The sequence below is a fragment of the Lissotriton helveticus genome, chromosome 5_1, assembly GCF_964261635.1.
Source record: "Lissotriton helveticus chromosome 5_1, aLisHel1.1, whole genome shotgun sequence".
Taxonomy (NCBI): domain Eukaryota; kingdom Metazoa; phylum Chordata; class Amphibia; order Caudata; family Salamandridae; genus Lissotriton; species Lissotriton helveticus.
In genome coordinates this window covers 1452753106-1452780649 of record NC_136065.1, presented here as the reverse complement: position 1 = coordinate 1452780649, position 27544 = coordinate 1452753106, and positions in this window count along the sequence as shown.

Below are 27544 nucleotides of genomic sequence, written 5' to 3'. Positions count from 1 at the left end.
AAGGGAGCTTGAATATAAAAGAAAGTCCAACTGGTCGCACACTGCTTGTCCTTTCAGCGTATTCCCCCAAAGCATTGTGATTCATGAAGTAAGCATCAGCGGGTGCGCCTCTGCCAGGGTCTTGAGCAAAAAATCACTGTTGAGTAGGCCATTCCTGGACACGTGTTTCGAGGTTGTTACCTCTCGTCAGCAGGGAATAGGCATATATGTAGGGGTGCTGCTTAGGCTGCCAAAAACATATCCTCAGGTCCGGTACCACTCGTGGCACGCAGGTGCGTAACCCGGGCTCGTCAGCCCCACCAGCTCAAGGGAGCTTGAATATAACAGAAAGTCCAATTGGTCGCACACTGCTTGTCCTATCAGCGTGTTGCCCCAAAGCATTGTGGTCCATGAAGTAAGCATCAGCGGGTGCGCCTCTGCCAGGGTCTTGAGCAAAAAATCACTGTCGCGTTGGCCATCCCTGGACACGTGTTTCGAGGTTGTTACCTCTCATCAGCAGGGAATAGGCATATATGTAGGGGTGCTGCGTAGGCTGCCAAAAAATATCCTCAGGTCCGGTACCACTCGTGGCACGCAGGTGCGTAACACGGGCTCGTCAGCCCCACCAGCTCAGGGGAGCTTGACAATAAAAGAAAGTCCAATTGGTCGCACACTGCTTGTCCTATCAGCGTGTTGTCCCAAAGCATTGTGGTCCATGAAGTAAACATCAGCGGGTGCGCCTCTGCCAGGGTCTTGAGCAAGAAATCACTTTCGCGTTGGCCATCCCTGGACACGTGTTTCGAGTTTGTTTCCTCTCGTCAGCAGGGAATAGGCATATATGTAGGGGTGCTGCGTAGGCTGCCAAAAAATATCCTCAGGTCCGGTACCACTCGTGGCACGCAGGTGCGTAACCCGGGCTCGTCAGCCCCACCAGCTCAAGGGAGCTTGAATATAAAAGAAAGTCCAATTGGTCGCACACTGCTTGTCCTATCATCGTGTTGCCCCAAAGCATTGGGGTCCATGAAGTAAGCATCAGCGGGTGCCCCTCTGCCAGGGTCTTGAGCAAAAAATCACTGTCGCGTTGGCCATCCCTGGACACGTGTTTCGAGGTTGTTACTTCTCGTCAGCAGGGAATAGGCATATATGTAGGGGTGCTGCGTAGTCTGCCAAAATATCCTCAGGTCCGGTACCACTCGTGGCACGCAGGTGCGTAACCCGGGCTCGTCAGCCCCACCAGCTCAAGGGAGCTTGAATATAAAAGAAAGTCCAATTGGTCGCACACTGCTTGTCCTATCAGCGTGTTGCCCCAAAGCATTGTGGTCCATGAAGTAAGCATCAGCGGGTGCGCCTCTGCCAGGGTCTTGAGCAAAAAATCACTGTCGTGTAAGCCATCCCTGGACACGTGTTTCAAGGTTGTTACCTCTCGTCAGCTGGGAATAGGCATATATGTAGGGGTGCTGAGTAGGCTGCCAAAAAATATCCTCAGGTCCGGTACCACTCGTGGCACGCAGGTGCGTAACCTGGGCTCGTCAGCCCCACCAGCTCAAGGGAGCTTGAATATAAAAAAAAGTCCAATTGGTCGCACACTGCTTGTCCTATCAGCGTGTTGCCCCAAAGCATTGTGGTCCATGAAGTAAGCATCAGCGGGTGCGCCTCTGTCAGGGTCTTGAGCAAAAAATCACTGTCGCGTTGGCCATCCCTGGACCCGTGTTTCGAGGTTGTTACCTCTCGTCAGCAGGGAATAGGCATATATGTAGGGGTGCTGCGTAGGCTGCCAAAAAATATCCTCAGGTCCGGTACCACTCGTGGCACGCACGTGCGTAACCCGGGCTCGTCAGCCCCACCAGCTCAAGGGAGCTTGAATATAAAAGAAAGTCCAATTGGTCGCACACTGCTTGTCCTATCAGCGTCTTGCCCCAAAGCATTGTGGTTCATGAAGTAAGCATCAGCGGCTGCGCCTCTGCCAGGGTCTTGAGCAAAAAATCACTGTCGCGTTGGCCATCCCTGGACACCTGGTTCGAGGTTGTTACCTCTCGTCAGAAGGGAATAGGCATATATGTAGGGGTGCTGCGTACGCTGCCAAAAAATATCCTCTGGTCCGGTACCACTCGTGGCACGCAGGTGCGTAACCCGGGCTCGTCAGCCCCACCAGCTCAAGGGAGCTTGAATATAAAAGAAAGTCCAATTGGTCGCACACTGCTTGTCCTATCAGCGTGTTGCCCCAAAGCATTGTGGTCCATGAAGTAAGCATCAGCGGGTGCGCCTCTGCCAGGGTCTTGAGCAAAAAATCACTGTCGCGTTAGCCATCCCTGGACACGTGTTTCAAGGTTGTTACCTCTCGTCAGCAGGGAATAGGCATATATGTAGGGGTGCTGAGTAGGCTGCCCAAAAATATCCTCAGGTCTGGTACCACTCGTGGCACGCAGGTGCGTAACCTGGGCTCGTCAGCCCCACCAGCTCAAGGGAGCTTGAATATAAAAGAAAGTCCAATTGGTTGCACACTGCTTATCCTATCAGCGTGTTGCCCCAAAGCATTGTGGTCCATGAAGTAAGCATCAGCAGGTACGCCTCTGCCAGGGTCTTGAGCAAAAAATCACTGTCGCGTTGGCCATCCCTGGACATGTGTTTTGAGGTTGTTACCTCTCATCAGCAGAGAATAGGCATATATGTAGGGGTGCTGCGTAGGCTGCCAAAAAATATCCTCAGGTCCGGTACCACTCGTGGCACGCAGGTGCGTAACCCGGGCTCGTCAGCCCCACCAGCTCAAGGGAGCTTGAATATAAAAGCAAGTCCAATTGGTCGCACACTGCTTGTCCTATCAGCGTGTTCCCCCAAAGCATTGTGGTCCATGAAGTAAGCATCAGCGGGTGCGCCTCTGACAGGGTCTTGAGCAAAAAATCACTGTCGCGTTGGCCATCCCTGGACCCGTGTTTCGAGGTTGTTACCTCTCGTCAGCAGGGAATAGGCATATATGTAGGGGTGCTGCGTAGGCTGCCAAAAAATATCCTCAGGTCCGGTACCACTCGTGGCACGCAGGTGCGTAACCCGGGCTCGTCAGCCCCACCAGCTCAAGGGAGCTTGAATATAAAAGAAAGTCCAACTGGTCGCACACTGCTTGTCCTTTCAGCGTATTCCCCCAAAGCATTGTGATTCATGAAGTAAGCATCAGCGGGTGCGCCTCTGCCAGGGTCTTGAGCAAAAAATCACTGTTGAGTAGGCCATTCCTGGACACGTGTTTCGAGGTTGTTACCTCTCGTCAGCAGGGAATAGGCATATATGTAGGGGTGCTGCTTAGGCTGCCAAAAACATATCCTCAGGTCCGGTACCACTCGTGGCACGCAGGTGCGTAACCCGGGCTCGTCAGCCCCACCAGCTCAAGGGAGCTTGAATATAACAGAAAGTCCAATTGGTCGCACACTGCTTGTCCTATCAGCGTGTTGCCCCAAAGCATTGTGGTCCATGAAGTAAGCATCAGCGGGTGCGCCTCTGCCAGGGTCTTGAGCAAAAAATCACTGTCGCGTTGGCCATCCCTGGACACGTGTTTCGAGGTTGTTACCTCTCATCAGCAGGGAATAGGCATATATGTAGGGGTGCTGCGTAGGCTGCCAAAAAATATCCTCAGGTCCGGTACCACTCGTGGCACGCAGGTGCGTAACACGGGCTCGTCAGCCCCACCAGCTCAGGGGAGCTTGACAATAAAAGAAAGTCCAATTGGTCGCACACTGCTTGTCCTATCAGCGTGTTGTCCCAAAGCATTGTGGTCCATGAAGTAAACATCAGCGGGTGCGCCTCTGCCAGGGTCTTGAGCAAGAAATCACTTTCGCGTTGGCCATCCCTGGACACGTGTTTCGAGTTTGTTTCCTCTCGTCAGCAGGGAATAGGCATATATGTAGGGGTGCTGCGTAGGCTGCCAAAAAATATCCTCAGGTCCGGTACCACTCGTGGCACGCAGGTGCGTAACCCGGGCTCGTCAGCCCCACCAGCTCAAGGGAGCTTGAATATAAAAGAAAGTCCAATTGGTCGCACACTGCTTGTCCTATCATCGTGTTGCCCCAAAGCATTGGGGTCCATGAAGTAAGCATCAGCGGGTGCCCCTCTGCCAGGGTCTTGAGCAAAAAATCACTGTCGCGTTGGCCATCCCTGGACACGTGTTTCGAGGTTGTTACTTCTCGTCAGCAGGGAATAGGCATATATGTAGGGGTGCTGCGTAGTCTGCCAAAATATCCTCAGGTCCGGTACCACTCGTGGCACGCAGGTGCGTAACCCGGGCTCGTCAGCCCCACCAGCTCAAGGGAGCTTGAATATAAAAGAAAGTCCAATTGGTCGCACACTGCTTGTCCTATCAGCGTGTTGCCCCAAAGCATTGTGGTCCATGAAGTAAGCATCAGCGGGTGCGCCTCTGCCAGGGTCTTGAGCAAAAAATCACTGTCGTGTTAGCCATCCCTGGACACGTGTTTCAAGGTTGTTACCTCTCGTCAGCTGGGAATAGGCATATATGTAGGGGTGCTGAGTAGGCTGCCCAAAAATATCCTCAGGTCCTGTACCACTCGTGGCACGCAGGTGCGTAACCTGGGCTCGTCAGCCCCACCAGCTCAAGGGAGCTTGAATATAAAAAAAAGTCCAATTGGTCGCACACTGCTTGTCCTATCAGCGTGTTGCCCCAAAGCATTGTGGTCCATGAAGTAAGCATCAGCGGGTGCGCCTCTGTCAGGGTCTTGAGCAAAAAATCACTGTCGCGTTGGCCATCCCTGGACCCGTGTTTCGAGGTTGTTACCTCTCGTCAGCAGGGAATAGGCATATATGTAGGGGTGCTGCGTAGGCTGCCAAAAAATATCCTCAGGTCCGGTACCACTCGTGGCACGCACGTGCGTAACCCGGGCTCGTCAGCCCCACCAGCTCAAGGGAGCTTGAATATAAAAGAAAGTCCAATTGGTCGCACACTGCTTGTCCTATCAGCGTCTTGCCCCAAAGCATTGTGGTTCATGAAGTAAGCATCAGCGGGTGCGCCTCTGCCAGGGTCTTGAGCAAAAAATCACTGTCGCGTTGGCCATCCCTGGACACCTGGTTCGAGGTTGTTACCTCTCGTCAGAAGGGAATAGGCATATATGTAGGGGTGCTGCGTACGCTGCCAAAAAATATCCTCTGGTCCGGTACCACTCGTGGCACGCAGGTGCGTAACCCGGGCTCGTCAGCCCCACCAGCTCAAGGGAGCTTGAATATAAAAGAAAGTCCAATTGGTCGCACACTGCTTGTCCTATCAGCGTGTTGCCCCAAAGCATTGTGGTCCATGAAGTAAGCATCAGCGGGTGCGCCTCTGCCAGGGTCTTGAGCAAAAAATCACTGTCGCGTTAGCCATCCCTGGACACGTGTTTCAAGGTTGTTACCTCTCGTCAGCAGGGAATAGGCATATATGTAGGGGTGCTGAGTAGGCTGCCCAAAAATATCCTCAGGTCTGGTACCACTCGTGGCACGCAGGTGCGTAACCTGGGCTCGTCAGCCCCACCAGCTCAAGGGAGCTTGAATATAAAAGAAAGTCCAATTGGTTGCACACTGCTTATCCTATCAGCGTGTTGCCCCAAAGCATTGTGGTCCATGAAGTAAGCATCAGCAGGTACGCCTCTGCCAGGGTCTTGAGCAAAAAATCACTGTCGCGTTGGCCATCCCTGGACATGTGTTTTGAGGTTGTTACCTCTCATCAGCAGAGAATAGGCATATATGTAGGGGTGCTGCGTAGGCTGCCAAAAAATATCCTCAGGTCCGGTACCACTCGTGGCACGCAGGTGCGTAACCCGGGCTCGTCAGCCCCACCAGCTCAAGGGAGCTTGAATATAAAAGCAAGTCCAATTGGTCGCACACTGCTTGTCCTATCAGCGTGTTCCCCCAAAGCATTGTGGTCCATGAAGTAAGCATCAGCGGGTGCGCCTCTGACAGGGTCTTGAGCAAAAAATCACTGTCGCGTTGGCCATCCCTGGACCCGTGTTTCGAGGTTGTTACCTCTCGTCAGCAGGGAATAGGCATATATGTAGGGGTGCTGCGTAGGCTGCCAAAAAATATCCTCAGGTCCGGTACCACTCGTGGCAAGCACGTGCGTAACCCTGGCTCGTCAGCCCCACCAGCTCAAGGGAGCTTGAATATAAAAGAAAGTCCAATTGGTCGCACACTGCTTGTCCTATCAGCATGTTGCCCCAAAGCATTGTGGTCCATGAAGTAAGCATCAGCGGGTGCGCCTCTGACAGGGTCTTGAGCAAGAAATCACTGTCGCTTTGGCCATCCCTGGCCACGTGTTTCGAGGTTGTTACCTCTCATCAGCAGGGAATAGGCATATATGTAGGGGTGCTGCGTAGGCTGCCAAAAAATATCCTCAGGTCCGGTACCACTCGTGGCACGCAGGTGCGTAACCCGGGCTCGTCAGCCCCACCAGCTCAAGGGAGCTTGAATATAAAAGAAAGTCCAATTGGTCGCACACTGCTTGCCCTATCAGCGTGTTGCCCCAAAGCATTGTGGTCCATGAAGTAAGCATCAGCGGGTGCGCCTCTGCCTGGGTCTTGAGCAAAAAATCACCGTCGCGTTGGCCGTCCCCGGACACGTGTTTCGAGCTTGTTACCTCTCGTCAGCAGGGAATAGGCATATATGTAGGGGTGCTGCGCTGGCTGCCAAAAAATATCCTCAGGTCCGGTACCACTCGTGGCACGCAGGTGCGTAACCCGGGCTCGTCAGCCCCACCAGCTCAAGGGAGCTTGAATATAAAAGAAAGTCCAATTGGTCGCACACTGCTTGTCCTATCAGCCTGTTGCCTAAAAGCATTGTGGTCCATGAAGTAAGCATCAGCAGGTACGCCTCTGCCAGGGTCTTGAGCAAAAAATCACTGTCGCGTTGGCCATCCCTGGACACGTGTTTTGAGGTTGTTACCTCTCGTCAGCAGGGAATAGGCATATATGTAGGGGTGCTGCGTAGGCTGCCAAAAAATATCCTCAGGTCCGATACCACTCGTGGCACGCAGGTGCGTAACCCGGGCTCGTCAGCCCCACCAGCTCAAGGGAGCTTGAATATAAAATAAAGTCCAATTGGTCGCACACTGCTTGTCCTATCAGCGTATTCCCCCAAAGCATTGTGGTCCATGAAGTAAGCATCAGCGGGTGCGCCTCTGCCAGGGTCTTGAGCAAAAAATCACTGTTGCGTAGGCCATTCCTGGACACGTGTTTCGAGGTTGTTACCTCTCGTCAGCAGGGAATAGGCATATATGTAGGGGTGCTGCTTAGGCTGCCAAAAAATATCCTCAGGTCCGGTACCACTCGTGGCACGCAGGTGCGTAACCCGGGCTCGTCAGCCCCACCAGCTCAAGGGAGCTTGAATATAACAGAAAGTCCAATTGGTCGCACACTGCTTGTCCTATCAGCGTGTTGCCCCAAAGCATTGTGGTCCATGAAGTAAGCATCAGCGGGTGCGCCTCTGCCAGGGTCTTGAGCAAAAAATCACTGTCGCGTTGGCCATCCCTGGACACGTGTTTCGAGGTTGTTACCTCTCATCAGCAGGGAATAGGCATATATGTAGGGGTGCTGCGTAGGCTGCCAAAAAATATCCTCAGGTCCGTTACCACTCGTGGCAAGCAGGTGCGTAACCCGGGCTCGTCAGCCCCACCAGCTCAAGGGAGCTTGAAAATAAAAGAAAGTCCAATTGGTCGCACACTGCTTGTCCTATCAGCTTGTTGCCCCAAAGCATTGTGGTCCATGAAGTAAGCATCAGCGGGTGCGCCTCTGCCAGGGTCTTGAGCAAGAAATCACTGTCGCGTTGGCCATCCCTGGACACGTGTTTCGAGGTTGTTACCTCTCGTCATCAGGGAATAGGCATATATGTAGGGGTGCTGCATAGGCTGCCAAAAAATATCCTCATGTCCGGTACCACTCGTGGCACGCAGGTGCGTAACCCGGGCTCGTCAGCCCCACCAGCTCAAGGGAGCTTGAATATAAAAGAAAGTCCAATTGGTCGCACACTGCTTGTCCTATCATTGTGTTGCCCCAAAGCATTGGGGTCCATGAAGTAAGCATCAGCGGTTCCCCCTTTGCCAGGGTCTTGAGCAAAAAATCACTGTCGCGTTGGCCATCCCTGGACACGTGTTTCGAGGTTGTTACTTCTCATCAGCAGGGAATAGGCATATATGTAGGGGTGCTGCGTAGTCTGCCAAAATATCCTCAGGCCTGGTACCACTCGTGGCACGCAGGTGCGTAACCCGGGCTCGTCAGCCCCACCAGCTCAAGGGAGCTTGAATATAAAAGAAAGTCCAATTGGTCGCACACTGCTTGTCCTATCAGCGTGTTGCCGCAAAGCATTGTGGTCCATGAAGTAAGCATCAGCGGGTGCGCCTCTGCCAGGGTCTTGAGCAAAAAATCACTGTCGCGTTAGCCATCCCTGGACACGTGTTTCAAGGTTGATACCTCTCGTCAGCAGGGAATAGGCATATATGTAGGGGTGCTGAGTAGGCTGCCAAAAAATATCCTCAGGTCCGGTATCACTCGTGGCACGCAGGTGCGTAACCTGGGCTCGTCAGCCCCACCAGGTCAAGGGAGCTTGAATATAAAAGAAAGTCCAATTCGTCGCACACTGCTTGTCCTATCAGCGTGTTGCCCCAAAGCATTGTGGTCCATGAAGTAAGCATCAGCGGGTGCGCCTCTGTCAGGGTGTTGAGCAAAAAATCACTGTCGCGTTGGCCATCCCTGGACCCGTGTTTCGAGGTTGTTACCTCTCGTCAGCAGGGAATAGGCATATATGTAGGGGTGCTGCGTAGGCTGCCAAAAAATATCCTCAGGTCCGGTACCACTCGTGGCACGCACGTGCGTAACCCGGGCTCGTCAGCCCCACCAGCTCAAGGGAGCTTGAATATAAAAGAAAGTCCAATTGGTCGCTCACTGCTTGTCCTATCAGCGTCTTGCCCCAAAGCATTGTGGTCCATGAAGTAAGCATCAGTGGGTGCGCCTCTGCCATGGTCTTGAGCAAAAAATCACTGTCGCGTTGGCCATCCCTGGACACCTGTTTCGAGGTTGTTACCTCTCGTAAGCAGGGAATAGGCATATATGTAGGGGTGCTGCGTAGGCTGCCAAAAAATATCCTCTGGTCCGGTACCACTCGTGGCACGCAGGTGCGTAACCCGGGCTCGTCAGCCCCACCAGCTCAAGGGAGCTTGAATATAAAAGAAAGTCCAATTGGTCGCACACTGCTTGTCCTATCAGCGTGTTGCCCCAAAGCATTGGGGTCCATGAAGTAAGCATCAGCGGGTGCGCCTCTGCCAGGGTCTTGAGCAAAAAATCACTGTCGCGTTGGCCATCCCTGGACACGTGTTTTGAGGTTGTTACCTCTCGTCAGCAGGGAATAGGCATATATGTAGGGGTGCTGCGTAGTCTGCCAAAATATCCTCAGGTCCGGTACCACTCGTGGCACGCAGGTGCGTAACCCGGGCTCGTCAGCCCCACCAGCTCAAGGGAGCTTGAATATAAAAGAAAGTCCAATTGGTCGCACACTGCTTGTCCAATCAGCGTGTTGCCCCAAAGCATTGTGGTCCATGAAGTAAGCATCAGCGGGTGCGCCTCTGCCAGGGTCTTGAGCAAAAAATCACTGTCGCGTTAGCCATCCCTGGACACGTGTTTCAAGGTTGTTACCTCTCGTCAGCAGGGAATAGGCATATATGTAGGGGTGCTGAGTAGGCTGCCAAAAAATATCCTCAGGTCCGGTACCACTCGTGGCACGCAGGTGCGTAACCTGGGCTCGTCAGCCCCACCAGCTCAAGGGAGCTTGAATATAAAAGAAAGTCCAATTGGTCACACACTGCTTGTCCTATCAGCGTGTTGCCCCAAAGCATTGTGGTCCATGAAGTAAGCATCAGCGGGTGCGCCACTGTCAGGGTCTTGAGCAAAAAATCAATGTTGCGTTGGCCATCCCAGGACCCGTGTTTCGAGATTGTTACCTCTCGTCAGCAGGGAATAGGCATATATGTAGGGGTTCTGAGTAGGCTGCCCAAAAATATCCTCAGGTCCGGTACCACTCGTGGCACGCAGGTGCGTAACCTGGGCTCGTCAGCCCCACCAGCTCAAGGGAGCTTGAATTAAAAAGAAAGTCCAATTGGTCGCACACTGCTTGTCCTATCAGCGTGTTGCCCCAAAGCATTGTGGTCCATGAAGTAAGCATTAGCGGGTGCGCCTCTGTCAGTGTCTTGAGCAAAAAATCACTGTCGCGTTGGCCATCCCTGGACCCGTGTTTCGAGGTTGTTACCTCTCGTGAGCAGGGAATAGGCATATATGTAGGGGTGCTGCATAGCCTGCCAAAAAATATCCTCAGGTCCGGTACCACTCGTGGCACGCAGGTGCGTAACCCGGGCTCGTCAGCCCCACCAGCTCAAGGGAGCTTGAATATAAAAGAAAGTCCAATTGGTCGCACACTGCTTGTCCTATCAGCGTGTTTCCCCAAAGCATTGTGGTCCATGAAGTAAGCATCAGCGGGTGCGCCTCTGCCAGGGTCTTGAGCAAAAAATCACTGTCGCGTTGGCCATCCCTGGACACGTGTTTCGAGGTTGTTACCTCTCATCAGCAGGGAATAGGCATATATGTAGGGGTGCTGCGTAGGCTGCCAAAAAATATCCTCTGGTCCGGTACCACTCGTGGCACGCAGGTGCGTAACCCGGGCTCGTCAGCCCCACCAGCTCAAGGGAGCTTGAATATAAAAGAAAGTCCAATTGGTCGCACACTGCTTGTCCTATCAGCGTGTTGCCCCAAAGCACTGTGGTCGATGAAGTAAGCATCAGCAGGTACGCCTCTGCCAGGGTCTTGAGAAAAAAATCACTGTCGCGTTGGCCATCCCTGGACACGTGTTTTGAGGTTGTTACCTCTCGTCAGCAGGGAATAGACATATATGTAGGGGTGCTGCGTAGGCTGCCAAAAAATATCCTCAGGTCCGGTACCACTCGTGGCACGCAGGTGCGTAACCCGGGCTCGTCAGCCCCACCAGCTGAAGGGAGCTTGAATATAAAAGAAAGTCCAATTGGTCGCACACTGCTTGTCCTATCAGCGTGTTGCCCCAAAGCATTGTGGTCCCTGAAGTAAGCATCAGCGGGTGCGCCTCTGCCAGGGTCTTGAGCAAAAAATCACTGTCGCGTTGGCCATCCCTGGACACGTGTTTCGAGGTTGTTACCTCTCGTCAGCAGGGAATAGTCATATATGTAGGGGTGCTGCGTAGGCTGCCAAAAAATATCCTCAGGTCCGATACCACTCGTGGCACGCACGTGCGTAACCCGGGCTCGTCAGCCCCACCAGCTCAAGGGAGCTTGAATATAAAAGAAAGTCCAATTGGTCGCACACTGCTTGTCCTATCAGCGTGTTGCCGCAAAGCATTGTGGTCCATGAAGTAAGGATCAGCAGGTACGCCTCTGCCAGGGTCTTGAGCATAAAATCACTGTCGCGTTGGCCATCCCTGGACACGTTTTTCGAGGTTGTTACCTCTCGTCAGCAGGGAATAGGCATATATGTAGGGGTGCTGCGTAGGCTGGCAAAAAATATCCTCAGATCGGGTACCACTCGTGGCACGCAGGTGCGCAACCCGGGCTCGTCAGCCCCACCAGCTCAAGGGAGCTTGAATATAAAAGAAAGTCCAATTGTTCGCACACTGCTTGTCCTATCAGCGTGTTGCCCCAAAGCATTGTGGTCCATGAAGTAAGCATCAGTGGGTGCGACTCTGCCAGGGACTTGAGCAAAAAATCACTGTCGCGTTGGTCATCCCTGGACACGTGTTTTGAGGTTGTTACCTCTCGTCAGCAGGGAATAGACATATATGTAGGGGTGCTGCGTATGCTGCCAAAAAATATCCTCAGGTCCGGTACCACTCGTGGCACGCAGGTGCGTAACCCGGGCTCGATAGCCCCACCAGCTCAAGGGAGCTTAAATATAAAAGAAATTCCAATTGGTCGCACACTGCTTGTCCTATCAGCATGTTGCCCCAAAGCATTGTGGTCCATGAAGTAAGTATCAGCGGGTGCGCCTCTGCCAGGGTCTTGAGCAAAAAATCACTGTCGAGTTGGCCATCCCTGGACACGTGTTTCGAGGTTGTTACCTCTCGTCAGCAGGGAATAGGCATATATGTAGGGGTGCTGCGTAGGCTGCCAAAAAATATCCTCAGGTCCGGTACCACTCGTGGCACGCAGGTGCGTAACCCGGGCTCGTCAGCCCCACTAGCTCAAGGGAGCTTGAATATAAAAGAAAGTCCAATTGGTCGCACACTGCTTGTCCTATCAGCGAGTTGCCCCAAAGCATTGTGGTCCATGAAGTAAGCATCAGCGGGTGCGCCTCTGCCAGGGTCTTGAGCAAAAAATCACTGTCGTGTTGGCCATCCCTGGACAGGTGTTTCGAGGTTGTTACCTCTCGTCAGCAGGGAATAGGCATATATGTAGGGGTGCTGCGTAGGCTGCCAAAAAATATCCTCAGGTCCGGTACCACTCGTGGCACGCAGGTGATTAACCCGGGCTCGTCAGCCCCACCAGCTCAAGGGAGCTTGAATTTAAAAGAAAGTCCAATTGGTTGCACACTGCTTGTGCTATCAGCGTGTTGCCCCAAAGCATTGTGGTCCATGAAGTAAGCATCAGCGGGTGCGCCTCTGCCAGGGTCTTGAGCAAGAAATCACTGTCGCTTTGGCCATCCCTGGCCACGTGTTTCGAGGTTGTTACCTCTCGTCAGCAGGGAATAGGCATATATGTAGGGGTGCTGTGTAGGCTGCCAAAAAATATCCTAAGGTCCGGTACCACTCGTGGCACGCAGGTGCGTAACCTGTGCTCGTCAGCCCCACCAGCTCAAGGGAGCTTGAATATAAAAGAAAGTCCAATTGGTCGCACACTGCTTGTCCTATCAGCGTGTTGCCCCAAAGCATTGTGGTCCATGAAGTAAGCATCAGCGGGTGCGCCTCTGCCAGGGTCTTGAGCAAAAAATCACTGTCACGTTGGCCATCCATGGACACGTGTTTCGAGGTTGTTACCTCTCGTCAGCAGGGAATAGGCATATATGTAGGGGTGCTGCGTAGGCTGCCAAAAAATATCCTCAGGTCCGGTACCACTCGTGGCACGCAGGTGCGTAACCCGGGCTCGTCAGCCCCACCAGCTCAAGGGAGCTTGAATATAAAAGAAAGTCCAATTGGTCGCACACTGCATACCTGGCCACGTGTTTCGAGGTTGTTACCTCTCGTCAGCAGGGAATAGGCATATATGTAGGGGTGCTGTGTAGGCTGCCAAAAAATATCCTAAGGTCCGGTACCACTCGTGGCACGCAGGTGCGTAACCTGGGCTTGTCAGCCCCACCAGCTCAAGGGAGCTTGAATATAAAATAAAGTCCAATTGGTCGCACACTGCTTGTCCTATCAGCGTGTTGCCCCAAAGCATTGTGGTCCATGAAGTAAGCATCAGCGGGTGCGCCTCTGCCTGGGTCTTGAGCAAAAAATCACTGTCACGTTGGCCATCCCTGGACACGTGTTTCGAGGTTGTTACCTCTCGTCAGCAGGAAATAGGCATATATGTAGGGGTGCTGCGTAGGCTGGCAGAAATATCCTCAGGTCCGGTACCACTCGTGGCACACAGGTGCGTAACCCGGGCTCGTCAGCCCCACCAGCTCAAGGGAGCTTGAATATAAAAGAAAGTCCAATTGGTCGCACACTGCTTGTCCTATCAGCGTGTTGCCCCAAAGCATTGTGGTCCATGAAGTAAGCATCAGCAGGTGCGCCTCTGCCAGGGTCTTGAGCAAAAAATCACTGTCGCGTTGGCCATCCCTGGACACTTGTTTTGAGGTTGTTACCTCTCGTCAGCAGGGAATAGGCATATATGTAGGGGTGCTGCGTAGGCTGCCAAAAAATATCCTCAGGTCCGGTACCACTCGTGGCACGCAGGTGCGTAACCCAGGCTCGTCAGCCCCACCAGCTCAAGGGAGCTTGAATATAAAAGAAAGTCCAATTGGTCGCACACTGCTTATCCTATCAGCGTGTTGCTCCAAAGCATTGTGGTCCATGAAGTAAGCATCAGCGGGTGCGCCTCTGCCAGTGTCTTGAGCAAAAAATCACTGTCGCGTTGGCCATCCATGGACACGTGTTTCGAGGTTGTTACCTCTCGTCAGCAGGGAATAGGCATATATGTAGGGGTGCTGCGTAGGCTGCCAAAAAATATCCTCAGGTCCGGCACCACTCGTGGCACGCAGGTGCGTAAAACCCGGGCTCGTCAGCCCCACCAGCTCAAGGGAGCTTGAATATAAAAGAAAGTCCAATTGGTCGCACATCGCTTTTGCTATCAGCGTGTTGCCCCAAAGCATTGTGGTCCATGAAGTAAGCATCAGCGGGTGCGCCTCTGCCTGGGTCTTGAGCAAAAAATCACTGTCGCGTTGGCCATCCCTGGACACGTGTTTCAAGGTTGTTACCTCTCGTCAGGAGGGAATAGGCATATATGTAGGGGTGCTGCGTAGGCTGCCAAAAAATATCCTCAGGTCCGGTACCACTCGTGGCACGCAGGTGCGTAACCCGGGCTCGTCAGCCCCACCAGCTCAAGGGAGCTTGAATATAAAAGAAAGTCCAATTGGTCGCACACTGCTTGTCCTATCAGCATGTTGCCCCAAAGCATTGTGGTCCATGAAGTAAGCATCAGCAGGTGCGCCTCTGCCAGGGTCTTTAGCAAAAAATCACTGTCGCGTTGGCCATCCCTGGACATGTGTTTTGAGGTTGTTACCTCTCGTCAGCAGGGAATAGGCATATATGTAGGGGTGCTGCGTAGGCTGGCAGAAATATCCTCAGGTCCGGTACCACTCGTGGCACACAGGTGCGTAACCCGGGCTCGTCAGCCCCACCAGCTCAAGGGAGCTTGAATATAAAAGAAAGTCCAATTGGTCGCACACTGCTTGTCCTATCAGCGTGTTGCCCCAAAGCATTGTGGTCCATGAAGTAAGCATCAGCAGGTGCACCTCTGCCAGGGTCTTGAGCAAAAAATCACTGTCGCGTTGGCCATCCCTGGACACTTGTTTTGAGGTTGTTACCTCTCGTCAGCAGGGAATAGGCATATATGTAGGGGTGCTGCGTAGGCTGCCAAAAAATATCCTCAGGTCAGGTACCACTCGTGGCACGCAGGTGCGTAACCCGGGCTCGTCAGCCCCACCAGCTCAAGGGAGCTTGAATATAAAAGAAAGTCCAATTGGTCGCACACTGCTTGTCCTATCAGCGTGTTGCCCCAAAGCATTGTGGTCCATGAAGTAAGCATCAGCGGGTGCGCCTCTGCCAGGGTCTTGAGCAAAAAATCACTGTCGCGTTGACCATCCATGGACACGTGTTTCGAGGTTGTTACCTCTCGTCAGCAGGGAATAGGCATATATGTAGGGGTGCTGCGTAGGCTGCCAAAAAATATCCTCAGGTCCGGCACCACTCGTGGCACGCAGGTGCGTAAAACCCGGGCTCGTCAGCCCCACCAGCTCAAGGGAGCTTGAGTATAAAAGAAAGTCCAATTGGTCGCACATCGCTTTTGCTATCAGCGTTTTGCCCCAAAGCATTGTGGTCCATGAAGTAAGCATCAGCGGGTGCGCCTCTGCCTGGGTCTTGAGCAAAAAATCACTGTCGTGTTGGCCATCCCTGGACAGGTGTTTCGAGGTTGTTACCTCTCGTCAGCAGGGAATAGGCATATATGTAGGGGTGCTGCGTAGGCTGCCAAAAAATATCCTCAGGTCCGGTACCACTCGTGGCACGCAGGTGCGTAACCCGGGCTCGTCAGCCCCACCAGCTCAAGGGAGCTTGAATATAAAAGAAAGTACAATTGGTCGCACACTGCTTGTCCTATCAGCGTGTTGCCCCAAAGCATTGTGGTCCATGAAGTAAGCATCAGCAGGTGCGCCTCTGCCAGGGTCTTGAGCAAAAAATCACTGTCGCGTTGGCCATCCCTGGACACGTGTTTTGAGGTTGTTACCTCTCGTCAGCAGGGAATAGGCATATATGTAGGGGTGCTGCGTAGGCTGGCAGAAATATCCTCAGGTCCGGTACCACTCGTGGCACACAGGTGCGTAACCCGGGCACGTCAGCCCCACCAGCTCAAGGGAGCTTGAATATAAAAGAAAGTCCAATTGGTCGCACACTGCTTGTCCTATCAGCGTGTTGCCCCAAAGCATTGTGGTCCATGAAGTAAGCATCAGCAGGTGCGCCTCTGCCAGGGTCTTGAGCAAAAAATCACTGTCGCGTTGGCCATCCCTGGGCACTTGTTTTGAGGTTGTTACCTCTCGTCAGCAGGGAATAGGCATATATGTAGGGGTGCTGCGTAGGCTGGCAGAAATATCCTCAGGTCCGGTACCACTCGTGACACACAGGTGCGTAACCCGGGCTCGTCAGCCCCACCAGCTCAAGGGAGCTTGAATATAAAAGAAAGTCCAATTGGTCGCACACTGCTTGTCCTATCAGCGTGTTGCCCCAAAGCATTGTGGTCCATGAAGTAAGCATCAGCAGGTGCGCCTCTGCCAGGGTCTTGAGCAAAAAATCACTGTCGCTTTAGCCATCCCTGGACACGTGTTTCGAGGTAGTTACCTCTCGTCAGCAGGGAATAGGCATATATGTAGGGGTGCTGCGTAGGCTGCCAAAAAATATCCCCATGTCCGGTACCACTCGTGGCACGCAGGTGCGTAACCCGGGCTCGTCAGCCCCACCAGCTCAAGGGAGCTTGAATATAAAAGAAGGTCCAATTGGTCGCACACTGCTTGTCCTATCAGCGTGTTGCCCCAAAGCATTGTGGTCCATGATGTAAGCATCAGCGGGTGCGCCTCTGCCAGGGTCTTGAGCAAAAAATCACTGTTGCGTTGGCCATCCATGGACACGTGTTTCGAGGTTGTTACCTCTCGTCAGCAGGGAATAGGCATATATGTAGGGGTGCTGCGTAGGCTGCCAAAAAATATCCTCAGGTCCGGCACCACTCGTGGCACGCAGGTGCGTAAAACCCGGGCTCGTCAGCCCCACCAGCTCAAGGGAGCTTGAATATAAAAGAAAGTCCAATTGGTCGCACATCGCTTTTGCTATCAGCGTGTTGCCCCAAAGCATTGTGGTCCATGAAGTAAGCATCAGCGGGTGCGCCTCTGCCTGGGTCTTGAGCAAAAAATCACTGTCGCGTTGGCCATCCCTGGACAGGTGTTTCGAGGTTGTTACCTCTCGTCAGCAGGGAATAGGCATATATGTAGGGGTGCTGCGTAGGCTGCCAAAAAATATCCTCAGGTCCGGTACCACTCGTGGCACGCAGGTGCGTAACCCGGGCTCGTCAGCCCCACCAGCTCAAGGGAGCTTGAATTTAAAAGAAAGTCCAATTGGTCGCACACTGCTTGTCCTATCAGCGTGTTGCCCCAAAGCATTGTGGTCCATGAAGTAAGCATCAGCAGGTGCGCCTCTGCCAGGGTCTTGAGCAAACAATCACTGTCGCGTTGGCCATCCCTGGACACGTGTTTTGAGGTTGTTACCTCTCGTCAGCAGGAAATAGGCATATATGTAGGGGTGCTGCGTAGGCTGCCAAAAAAATATCCTCAGGTCCGGTACCACTTGTGGCACGCAGGTGCTTAACCCGGGCTCGTCAGCCCCACCAGCTCAAGGGAGCTTGAATATAAAAGAAAGTCCAATTGGTCGCACACTGCTTGTCCTATCAGCGTGTTGCCCCAAAGCATTGTGGTCCATGAAGTAAGCATCAGCGGGTGCGCCTCTGCCAGGGTCTTGAGCAAAAAATCACTGTCGCGTTGGCCATCCCTGGACACGTGTTTCGAGGTTGTTACCTCTCATCAGCAGGGAATAGGCATATATGTAGGGGTGCTGCGTAGGCTGCCAAAAAATATCCCCATGTCCGGTACCACTCGTGGCACGCAGGTGCGTAACTCGGGCTCGTCAGCCCCACCAGCTCAAGGGAGCTTGAATATAAAAGAAGGTCCAATTGGTCGCACACTGCTTGTCCTATCAGCGTGTTGCCCCAAAGCATTGTGGTCCATGAAGTAAGCATCAGCGGGTGCGCCTCTGCCAGGGTCTTGAGCAAAAAATCACTGTCGCGTTGGCCATCCCTGGACACGTGTTTCGAGGTTGTTACCTCTCGTCAGCAGGGAATAGGCATATATGTAGGGGTGCTGAGTAGGCTGCCAAAAAATATCCTCAGGTCCGGTACCACTCGTGGCACGCAGGTGCATAACCCGGGCTCGTCAGCCCCACCAGCTCAAGCGAGCTTGAATATAAAAGAAAGTCCAATTGGTCGCACACTGCTTGTCCTATCAGCGTGTTGCCCCAAAGCATTGTGGTCCATTAAGTAAGCATCAGCGGGTGCGCCTCTGCGAGGGTCTTGAGCAAAAATCACTGTCGCGTTGGCCATCCCTGGACACATGTTTCGAGGTTGTTACCTCTCGTCAGCAGGGAATAGCCATATATGTAGGGGTGCTGCGTAGGCTGCAGAAAAATATCCTCAGGTCCGGTACCACTCGTGGCACGCAGGTGCGTAACCCGGGCTCGTCAGCCCCACCAGCTCAAGAGAGCTTGAATATAAAAGAAAGTCCAATTGGTCGCACACTGCTTGTCCTATCAGCGTGTTGCCCCAAAGCATTGTGGTCCATGAAGTAAGCATCAGCGGGTGCGCCTCTGCCAGGGTCTTGAGCAAAAAACTCACTGTCGCGTTGGCCATCCCTGGACACGTGTTTCGAGGTTGTTACCTCTCGTCAGGAAGGGAATAGGCATATATGTAGGGGTGCTGCGTAGGCTGCCAAAAATATCCTCAGGTCCGGTACCACTCGTGGCACGCAGGTGCGTAACCCGGGCTCGTCAGCCCCACCAGCTCAAGGGAGCTTGAATATAAAAGAAAGTCCAATTGGTCGCACACTGCTTGTCCTATCAGCGTGTTGCCCCAAAGCATTGTGGTCCATGAAGTAAGCATCAGCGGGTGCGCCTCTGCCAGGGTCTTGAGGAAAAAATCACTGTCGCGTTGGCCATCCCTGGACACGTGTTTTGAGGTTGTTACCTCTCGTCAGCAGGGAATAGGCATATATGTAGGGGTGCTGCGTAGGCTGCCAAAAAATATCCTCAGGTCCGGTACCACTCGTGGCACGCAGGTGCGTAACCCGGGCTCGTCAGCCCCACCAGCTCAAGGGAGCTTGAATATAAATGAAAGTCCAATTGGTCGCACACTGCTTATCCTATCAGCGTATTCCCCCAAAGCATTGTGGTCCATGAAGTAGGCATCAGCGGGTGCGCCTCTGCCAGGGTCTTGAGCAAAAAATCACTGTTGCGTAGGCCATTCCTGGACACGTGTTTCGAGGTTGTTACCTCTCGTCAGCAGGGAATAGGCATATATGTAGGGGTGCTGCTTAGGCTGCCAAAAAATATCCTCAGGTCCGGTACCACTCGTGGCACGCAGGTGCGTAACCCGGGCTCGTCAGCCCCACCAGCTCAAGGGAGCTTGAAAATAAAAGAAAGTCCAATTGGTCGCACACTGCTTGTCCTATCAGCGTGTTGCCCCAAAGCATTGTGGTCCATGAAGTAAGCATCAGCGGGTGCGCCTCTGCCAGGGTCTTGAGCAAGAAATCACTGTCGCGTTGGCCATCCCTGGACACGTGTTTCGAGGTTGTTACCTCTCGTCAGCAGGGAATAGGCATATATGTAGGGGTGCTGCGTACGCTGCCAAAAAATATCCTCAGGTCCGGCACCACTCGTGGCACGCAGGTGCGTAACCCGGGCTCGTCAGCCCCACCAGCTCAAGGGAGCTTGAATATAAAAGAAAGTCCAATTGGTCGCACACTGCTTGTCCTATCAGCATGTTGCCCCAAAGCATTGTGGTCCATGAAGTAAGCATCATCGGGTGCGCCTCTGCCAGGGTCTTGAGCAAGAAATCACTGTCCCTTTGGTCATCCCTGGCCACGTGTTTCGAGGTTGTTGCCTCTCGTCAGCAGGGAATAGGCACATATGTAGGGGTGCTGCGTAGGCTGCCAAAAAATATCCTCAGGTCCGGTACCACTCGTGGCACGCAGGTGCGTAACCCGGGCTCGTCAGCCCCACCAGCTCAAGGGAGCTTGAATATAAAAGAAAGTCCAATTGGTCGCACACTGCTTGTCCTTTCAGCGTATTCCCCCAAAGCATTGTGGTTCATGAAGTAAGCATCAGCAGGTGCGCCTCTGCCAGGGTCTTGAGCAAAAAATCACTGTTGCGTAGGCCATTCCTGGACACGTGTTTCGAGGTTGTTACCTCTCGTCAGCAGGGAATAGGCATATATGTAGGGGTGCTGCTTAGGCTGCCAAAAAATATCCTCAGGTCCGGTACCACTCGTGGCACGCAGGTGCGTAACCCGGGCTCGTCAGCCCCACCAGCTCAAGGGAGCTTGAATATAACAGAAAGTCCAATTGGTCGCACACTGCTTGTCCTATCAGCGTGTTGCCCCAAAGCATTGTGGTCCATGAAGTAAGCATCAGCGGGTGCGCCTCTGCCAGGGTCTTGAGCAAGAAATCACTGTCGCGTTGGCCATCCCTGGACACGTGTTTCGAGTTTGTTTCCTCTCGTCAGCAGGGAATAGGCACATATGTATGGGTGCTGCGTAGGCTGCCAAAAAATATCCTCAGGTCCGGTACCACTCGTGGCATGCAGGTGCGTAACCCGGGCTCGTCAGCCCCACCAGCTCAAGGGAGCTTGAATATAAAAGAAAGTCCAATTGGTCGCACACTGCTTGCCCTATCAGCGTGTTTCCCCAAAGCATTGTGGTCCATGAAGTAAGCATCAGCGGGTGCGCCTCTGCCTGGGTCTTGAGCAAACAATCACTGTCGCGTTGGCCATCCCCGGACACGTGTTTCGAGCTTGTTACCTCTCGTCAGCAGGGAATAGGCATATATGTAGGGGTGCTGTGTAGGCTGCCCAAAAATATCCTCAGGTCCGGTACCACTCGTGGCACGCAGGTGCGTAACCCGGGCTCGTCAGCCCCACCAGCTCAAGGGAGCTTGAATATAAAAGAAAGTCCAATTGGTCGCACATTGCTTGTCCTATCAGCGTGTTGCCCCAAAGCATTGTGGTCCATGAAGTAAGCATCAGCAGGTACGCCTCTGCCAGGGTCTTGAGCAAAAATTCACTGTCGCGTTGGCCTCCCTGGACACGTGTTTTGAGGTTGTTACCTCTCGTCAGCAGGGAATAGGCATATATGTAGGGGTGCTGCGTAGGCTGCCAAAAAATATCCTCAGGTCCGGTACCACTCGTGGCACGCAGGTGCGTAACCCGGGCTCGTCAGCCCTACCAGCTCAAGGGAGCTTGAATATAAAAGAAAGTCCAATTGGTCGCACACTGCTTGTCCTATCAGCGTGTTCCCCCAAAGCATTGTGGTCCATGTAGTAAGCATCAGCGGGTGCGCCTCTGCCAGCGTCTTGAGCAAAAAATCACTGTTGCGTAGGCCATTCCTGGACACGTGTTTCGAGGTTGTTACCTCTCGTCAGCAGGGAATAGGCATATATGTAGGGGTGCTGCTTAGGCTGCCAAAAAATATCTTCAGGTCCGGTACCACTCGTGGCACGCAGGTGCGTAACCCGGGCTCGTCAGGCCCACCAGCTCAAGGGAGCTTGAATATAAAAGAAAGTCCAATTGGTCGCACACTGCTTCTCCTATCAGCGTGTTGCCCCAAAGCATTGTGGTCCATGAAGTAAGCATCAGCGGGTGCGCCTCTGCCAGGGTCTTGAGCAAAAAATCACTGTCGCGTTGGCCATCCCTGGACACGTGTTTCGAGGTTGTTACCTCTCATCAGCAGGGAATAGGCATATATGTAGGGGTGCTGCGTAGGCTGCCAAAAAATATCCTCAGGTCCGGTCCCACTCGTGGCACGCAGGTGCGTAACCCGGGCTCGTCAGCCCCACCAGCTCAAGGGAGCTTCAAAATAAAAGAAAGTCCAATTGGTCGCACACTGCTTGTCCTATCAGCGTGTTGCCCCAAAGCATTGTGGTCCATGAAGTAAGCATCAGCGGGTGCGCCTCTGCCAGGGTCTTGAGCAAGAAATCACTGTCGCGTTGGCCATCCCTGGACACGTGTTTCGAGGTTGTTACCTCTCGCAGCAGGGAATAGGCATATATTTAGGGGTGCTGCATAGGCTGCCAAAAAATATACTCGGGTCTGGTACCACTCGTGGCACGCAGGTGCGTAACCCGCGCTCGTCAGCCCCACCAGCTCAAGGGAGCTTGAATATAAAAGAAAGTCCAATTGGTCGCACACTGCTTGTCCTATCAGTGTCGCTTTGGCCATCCCTGGCCACGTGTTTCGAGGTTGTTACCTCTCATCAGCAGGGAATAGGCATATATGTAGGGGTGCTGCGTAGGCTGCCAAAAAATATCCTCAGGTCCGGTACCACTCGTGGCACGCAGGTGCGTAACCCGGGCTCGTCAGCCCCACCAGCTCAAGGGAGCTTGAATATAAAAGAAAGTCCAATTGGTCGCACACTGCTTGCCCTATCAGCGTGTTGCCCCAAAGCATTGTGTTCCATGAAGTAAGCATCAGCGGTTGCGCCTCTGCCTGGGTCTTGAGCAAAAAATCACTGTCCCGTTGGCCATCCCCGGACACGTGTTTCGAGCTTGTTACCTCTCGTCAGCAGGGAATAGGCATATATGTAGGGGTGCTGCGTAGGCTGCCAAAAAATATCCTCAGGTCCGGTACCACTCGTGGCACGCAGGTGCGTAACCCGGGCTCGTCAGCCCACCAGCTCAAGGGAGCTTGAATATAAAAGAAAGTCCAATTGGTCGCACACTGCTTGTCCTATCAGCGTGTTGCCCCAAAGCATTGTGGTCCATGAAGTAAGCATCAGCAGGTACGCCTCTGCCAGGGTCTTGAGCAAAAAATCACTGTCGCGTTGGCCATCCCTGGACACGTGTTTTGAGGTTGTTACCTCTCGTCAGCAGGGAATAGGCATATATGTAGGGGTGCTGCGTAGGCTGCCAAAAGATATCCTCAGGTCCGGTACCACTCGTGGCACGCAGGTGCGTAACCCGGGCTCGTCAGCCCCCCCAGCTCAAGGGAGCTTGAATATAAAAGAAAGTCCAATTGGTCGCACACTGCTTATCCTATCAGCGTATTCCCCCAAAGCATTGTGGTCCATGAAGTAAGCATCAGCGGGTGCGCCTCTGCCAGGGTCTTGAGCAAAAAATCACTGTTGCGTAGGCCATTCCTGGACACGTGTTTAGAGGTTGTTACCTCTCGTCAGCAGGGAATAGGCATATATGTGGGGGTGCTGCTTAGGCTGCCAAAAAATATCCTCAGGTCCGGTACCACTCGTGGCACGCAGGTGCGTAACCCGGGCTCGTCAGCCCCACCAGCTCAAGGGAGCTTCAAAATAAAAGAAAGTCCAATTGGTCGCACACTGCTTGTCCTATCAGCGTGTTGCCCCAAAGCATTGTGGCCCATGAAGTAAGCATCAGCGGGTGCGCCTCTGCCAGGGTCTTGAGCAAGAAATCACTGTCGCGTTGGCCATCCCTGGACACGTGTTTCGAGGTTGTTACCTCTCGTCAGCAGGGAATAGGAATATATGTAGGGGTGCTGCGTACGCTGCCAAAAAATATCCTCAGGTCCGGTACCACTCGTGGCACGCAGGTGCGTAACCCGGGCTCGTCAGCCCCACCAGCTCAAGGGAGCTTAAATATAAAAGAAAGTCCAATTGGTCGCACACTGCTTGTCCTATCAGCATGTTGCCCCAAAGCATTGTGGTCCATGAAGTAAGCATCAGCGGGTGCGCCTCTGCCAGGGTCTTGAGCAAGAAATCACTGTCCCTTTGGCCATCCCTGGCCACGTGTTTCGAGGTTGTTACCTCTCGTCAGCAGGGAATAGGCACATATGTAGGGGTGCTGCGTAGGCTGCCAAAAAATATCCTCAGGTCCGGTACCACTCGTGGCACGCAGGTGCGTAACCCGGGCTCGTCAGCCCCACCCGCTCAAGGGAGCTTGAATATAAAAGAAAGTCCAATTGGTCGCACACTGCTTGCCCTATCAGCGTGTTGTCCCAAAGCATTGTGGTCCATGAAGTAAGCATCAGCGGGTGCGCCTCTGCCTGGGTCTTGAGCAAAAAATCACTGTCGCGTTGGCCATCCCCGGACACGTGTTTCGAGCTTGTTACCTCTCTTCAGCAGGGAATAGGCATATATGTAGGGGTGCTGTGTAGGCTGCCAAAAAATATCCTCAGGTCCGGTACCACTCGTGGCACGCAGGTGCGTAACTCGGGCTCGTCAGCCCCACTAGCTCAAGGGAGCTTGAATATAAAGGAAAGTCCAATTGGTCGCACACTGCTTGTCCTATCAGCGTGTTGCCCCAAAGCATTGTGGTCCATGAAGTAAGCATCAGCAGGTACGCCTCTGCCAGGGTCTTGAGCAAAAAATCACTGTCGCGTTGGCCATCCCTGGACACGTGTTTTGAGGTTGTTACCTCTCGTCAGCAGGGAATAGGCATATATGTAGGGGTGCTGCGTAGGCTGCCAAAAAATATCCTCAGGTCCGGTACCACTCGTGGCACGCAGGTGCGTAACCCGGGCTCGTCAGCCCCACCAGCTCAAGGGAGCTTGAATATAACAGAAAGTCCAATTGGTCGCACACTGCTTGTCCTATCAGCGTGTTGCCCCAAAGCATTGTGGTCCATGAAGTAAGCATCAGCGGGTGCGCCTCTGCCAGGGCCTTGAGCAAAAAATCACTGTCGCGTTGGCCATCCCTGGACACGTGTTTCGAGGTTGTTACCTCTCATCAGCAGGGAATAGGCATATATGTAGGGGTGCTGCGTAGGCTGCCAAAAAATATCCTCAGGTCCGGTACCACTCGTGGCACGCAGGTGCGTAACCCGGGCTCGTCAGCCCCACCAGCTCAAGGGAGCTTGACAATAAAAGAAAGTCCAATTGGTCGCACACTGCTTGTCCTATCAGCGTGTTGCCCCAAAGCATTGTGGTCCATGAAGTAAGCATCAGCGGGTGCGCCTCTGCCAGGGTCTTGAGCAAGAAATCACTGTCGCGTTGGCCATCCCTGGACACGTGTTTCGAGTTTGTTTCCTCTCGTCAGCAGGGAATAGGCATATATGTAGGGGTGCTGCGTAGGCTGCCAAAAAATATCCTCAGGTCCGGTACCACTCGTGGCACGCAGGTGCGTAACCCGGGCTCGTCAGCCCCACCAGCTCAAGGGAGCTTGAATATAAAAGAAAGTCCAATTGGTCGCACACTGCTTGTCCTATCATCGTGTTGCCCCAAAGCATTGGGGTCCATGAAGTAAGCATCAGCGGGTGCCCCTCTGCCAGGGTCTTGAGCAAAAAATCACTGTCGCGTTGGCCATCCCTGGACATGTGTTTCGAGGTTGTTACTTCTCGTCAGCAGGGAATAGGCATATATGTAGGGGTGCTGCGTAGTCTGCCAAAATATCCTCAGGTCCGGTACCACTCGTGGCACGCAGGTGCGTAACCCGGGCTCGTCAGCCCCACCAGCTCAAGGGAGCTTGAATATAAAAGAAAGTCCAATTGGTCGCACACTGCTTGTCCTATCAGCGTGTTGTCCCAAAGCATTGTGGTCCATGAAGTAAGCATCAGCGGGTGCGCCTCTGCCAGGGTCTTGAGCAAAAAATCACTGTCGTGTTAGCCATCCCTGGACACGTGTTTCAAGGTTGTTACCTCTCGTCAGCAGGGAATAGGCATATATGTAGGGGTGCTGAGTAGGCTTCCAAAAAATATCCTCAGGTCCGGTACCACTCGTGGCACGCAGGTGCGTAACCTGGGCTCGTCAGCCCCACCAGCTCAAGGGAGCTTGAATATAAAAGAAAGTCCAATTGGTCGCACACTGCTTGTCCTATCAGCGTGTTGCCCCAAAGCATTGTGGTCCATGAAGTAAGCATCAGCGGGTGCGCCTCTGTCAGGGTCTTGAGCAAAAAATCACTGTCGGGTTGGCCATCCCTGGACCCGTGTTTCGAGGTTGTTACCTCTCATCAGCAGGGAATAGGCATATATGTAGGGGTGCTGCGTAGGCTGCCAAAAAATATCCTCAGGTCCGGTACTACTCGTGGCACGCACGTACGTAACCCGGGCTCGTCAGCCCCACCAGCTCAAGGGAGCTTGAATATAAAAGAAAGTCCAATTGGTCGCACACTGCTTGTCCTATCAGCGTCTTGCCCCAAAGCATTGTGGTCCATGAAGTAAGCATCAGCGGGTGCGCCTCTGCCAGGGTCTTGAGCAAAAAATCACTGTCGCGTTGGCCATCCCTGGATACCTGGTTCGAGGTTGTTACCTCTCGTCAGCAGGGAATAGGCATATATGTAGGGGTGCTGCGTAGGCTGCCAAAAAATATCCTCTGGTCCGGTACCACTCGTGGCACGCAGGTGCGTAACCCGGGCTCGTCAGCCCCACCAGCTCAAGGGAGCTTGAATATAAAAGAAAGTCCAATTGGTCGCACACTGCTTGTCCTATCAGCGTGTTGCCCCAAAGCATTGTGGTCCATGAAGTAAGCATCAGCGGGTGCGCCTCTGCCAGGGTCTTGAGCAAAAAATCACTGTCGCGTTAGCCATCCCTGGACACGTGTTTCAAGGTTGTTACCTCTCGTCAGCAGGGAATAGGCATATATGTAGGGGTGCTGAGTAGGCTGCCCAAAAATATCCTCAGGTCCGGTACCACTCGTGGCACGCAGGTGCGTAACCTGGGCTCGTCAGCCCCACCAGCTCAAGGGAGCTTGAATATAAAAGAAAGTCCAATTGGTTGCACACTGCTTGTCCTATCAGCGTGTTGCCCCAAAGCATTGTGGTCCATGAAGTAAGCATCAGCAGGTACGCCTCTGCCAGGGTCTTGAGCAAAAAATCACTGTCGCGTTGGCCATCCCTGGACACGTGTTTTGAGGTTGTTACCTCTCGTCAGCAGAGAATAGGCATATATGTAGGGGTGCTGCGTAGGCTGCCAAAAAATATCCTCAGGTCCGGTACCACTCGTGGCACGCAGGTGCGTAACCCGGGCTCGTCAGCCCCACCAGCTCAAGGGAGCTTGAATATAAAAGCAAGTCCAATTGGTCGCACACTGCTTGTCCTATCAGCGTGTTCCCCCAAAGCATTGTGGTCCATGAAGTAAGCATCAGCGGGTGCGCCTCTGACAGGGTCTTGAGCAAAAAATCACTGTCGCGTTGGCCATCCCTGGCCACGTGTTTCGAGGTTGTTACCTCTCGTCAGCAGGGAATAGGCATATATGTAGGGGTGCTGCGTAGGCTGCCAAAAAATATCCTCAGGTCCGGTACCACTCGTGGCAAGCACGTGCGTAACCCTGGCTCGTCAGCCCCACCAGCTCAAGGGAGCTTGAATATAAAAGAAAGTCCAATTGGTCGCACACTGCTTGTCCTATCAGCATGTTGCCCCAAAGCATTGTGGTCCATGAAGTAAGCATCAGCGGGTGCGCCTCTGACAGGGTCTTGAGCAAGAAATCACTGTCGCTTTGGCCATCCCTGGCCACGTGTTTCGAGGTTGTTACCTCTCATCAGCAGGGAATAGGCATATATGTAGGGGTGCTGCGTAGGCTGCCAAAAAATATCCTCAGGTCCGGTACCACTCGTGGCACGCAGGTGCATAACCCGGGCC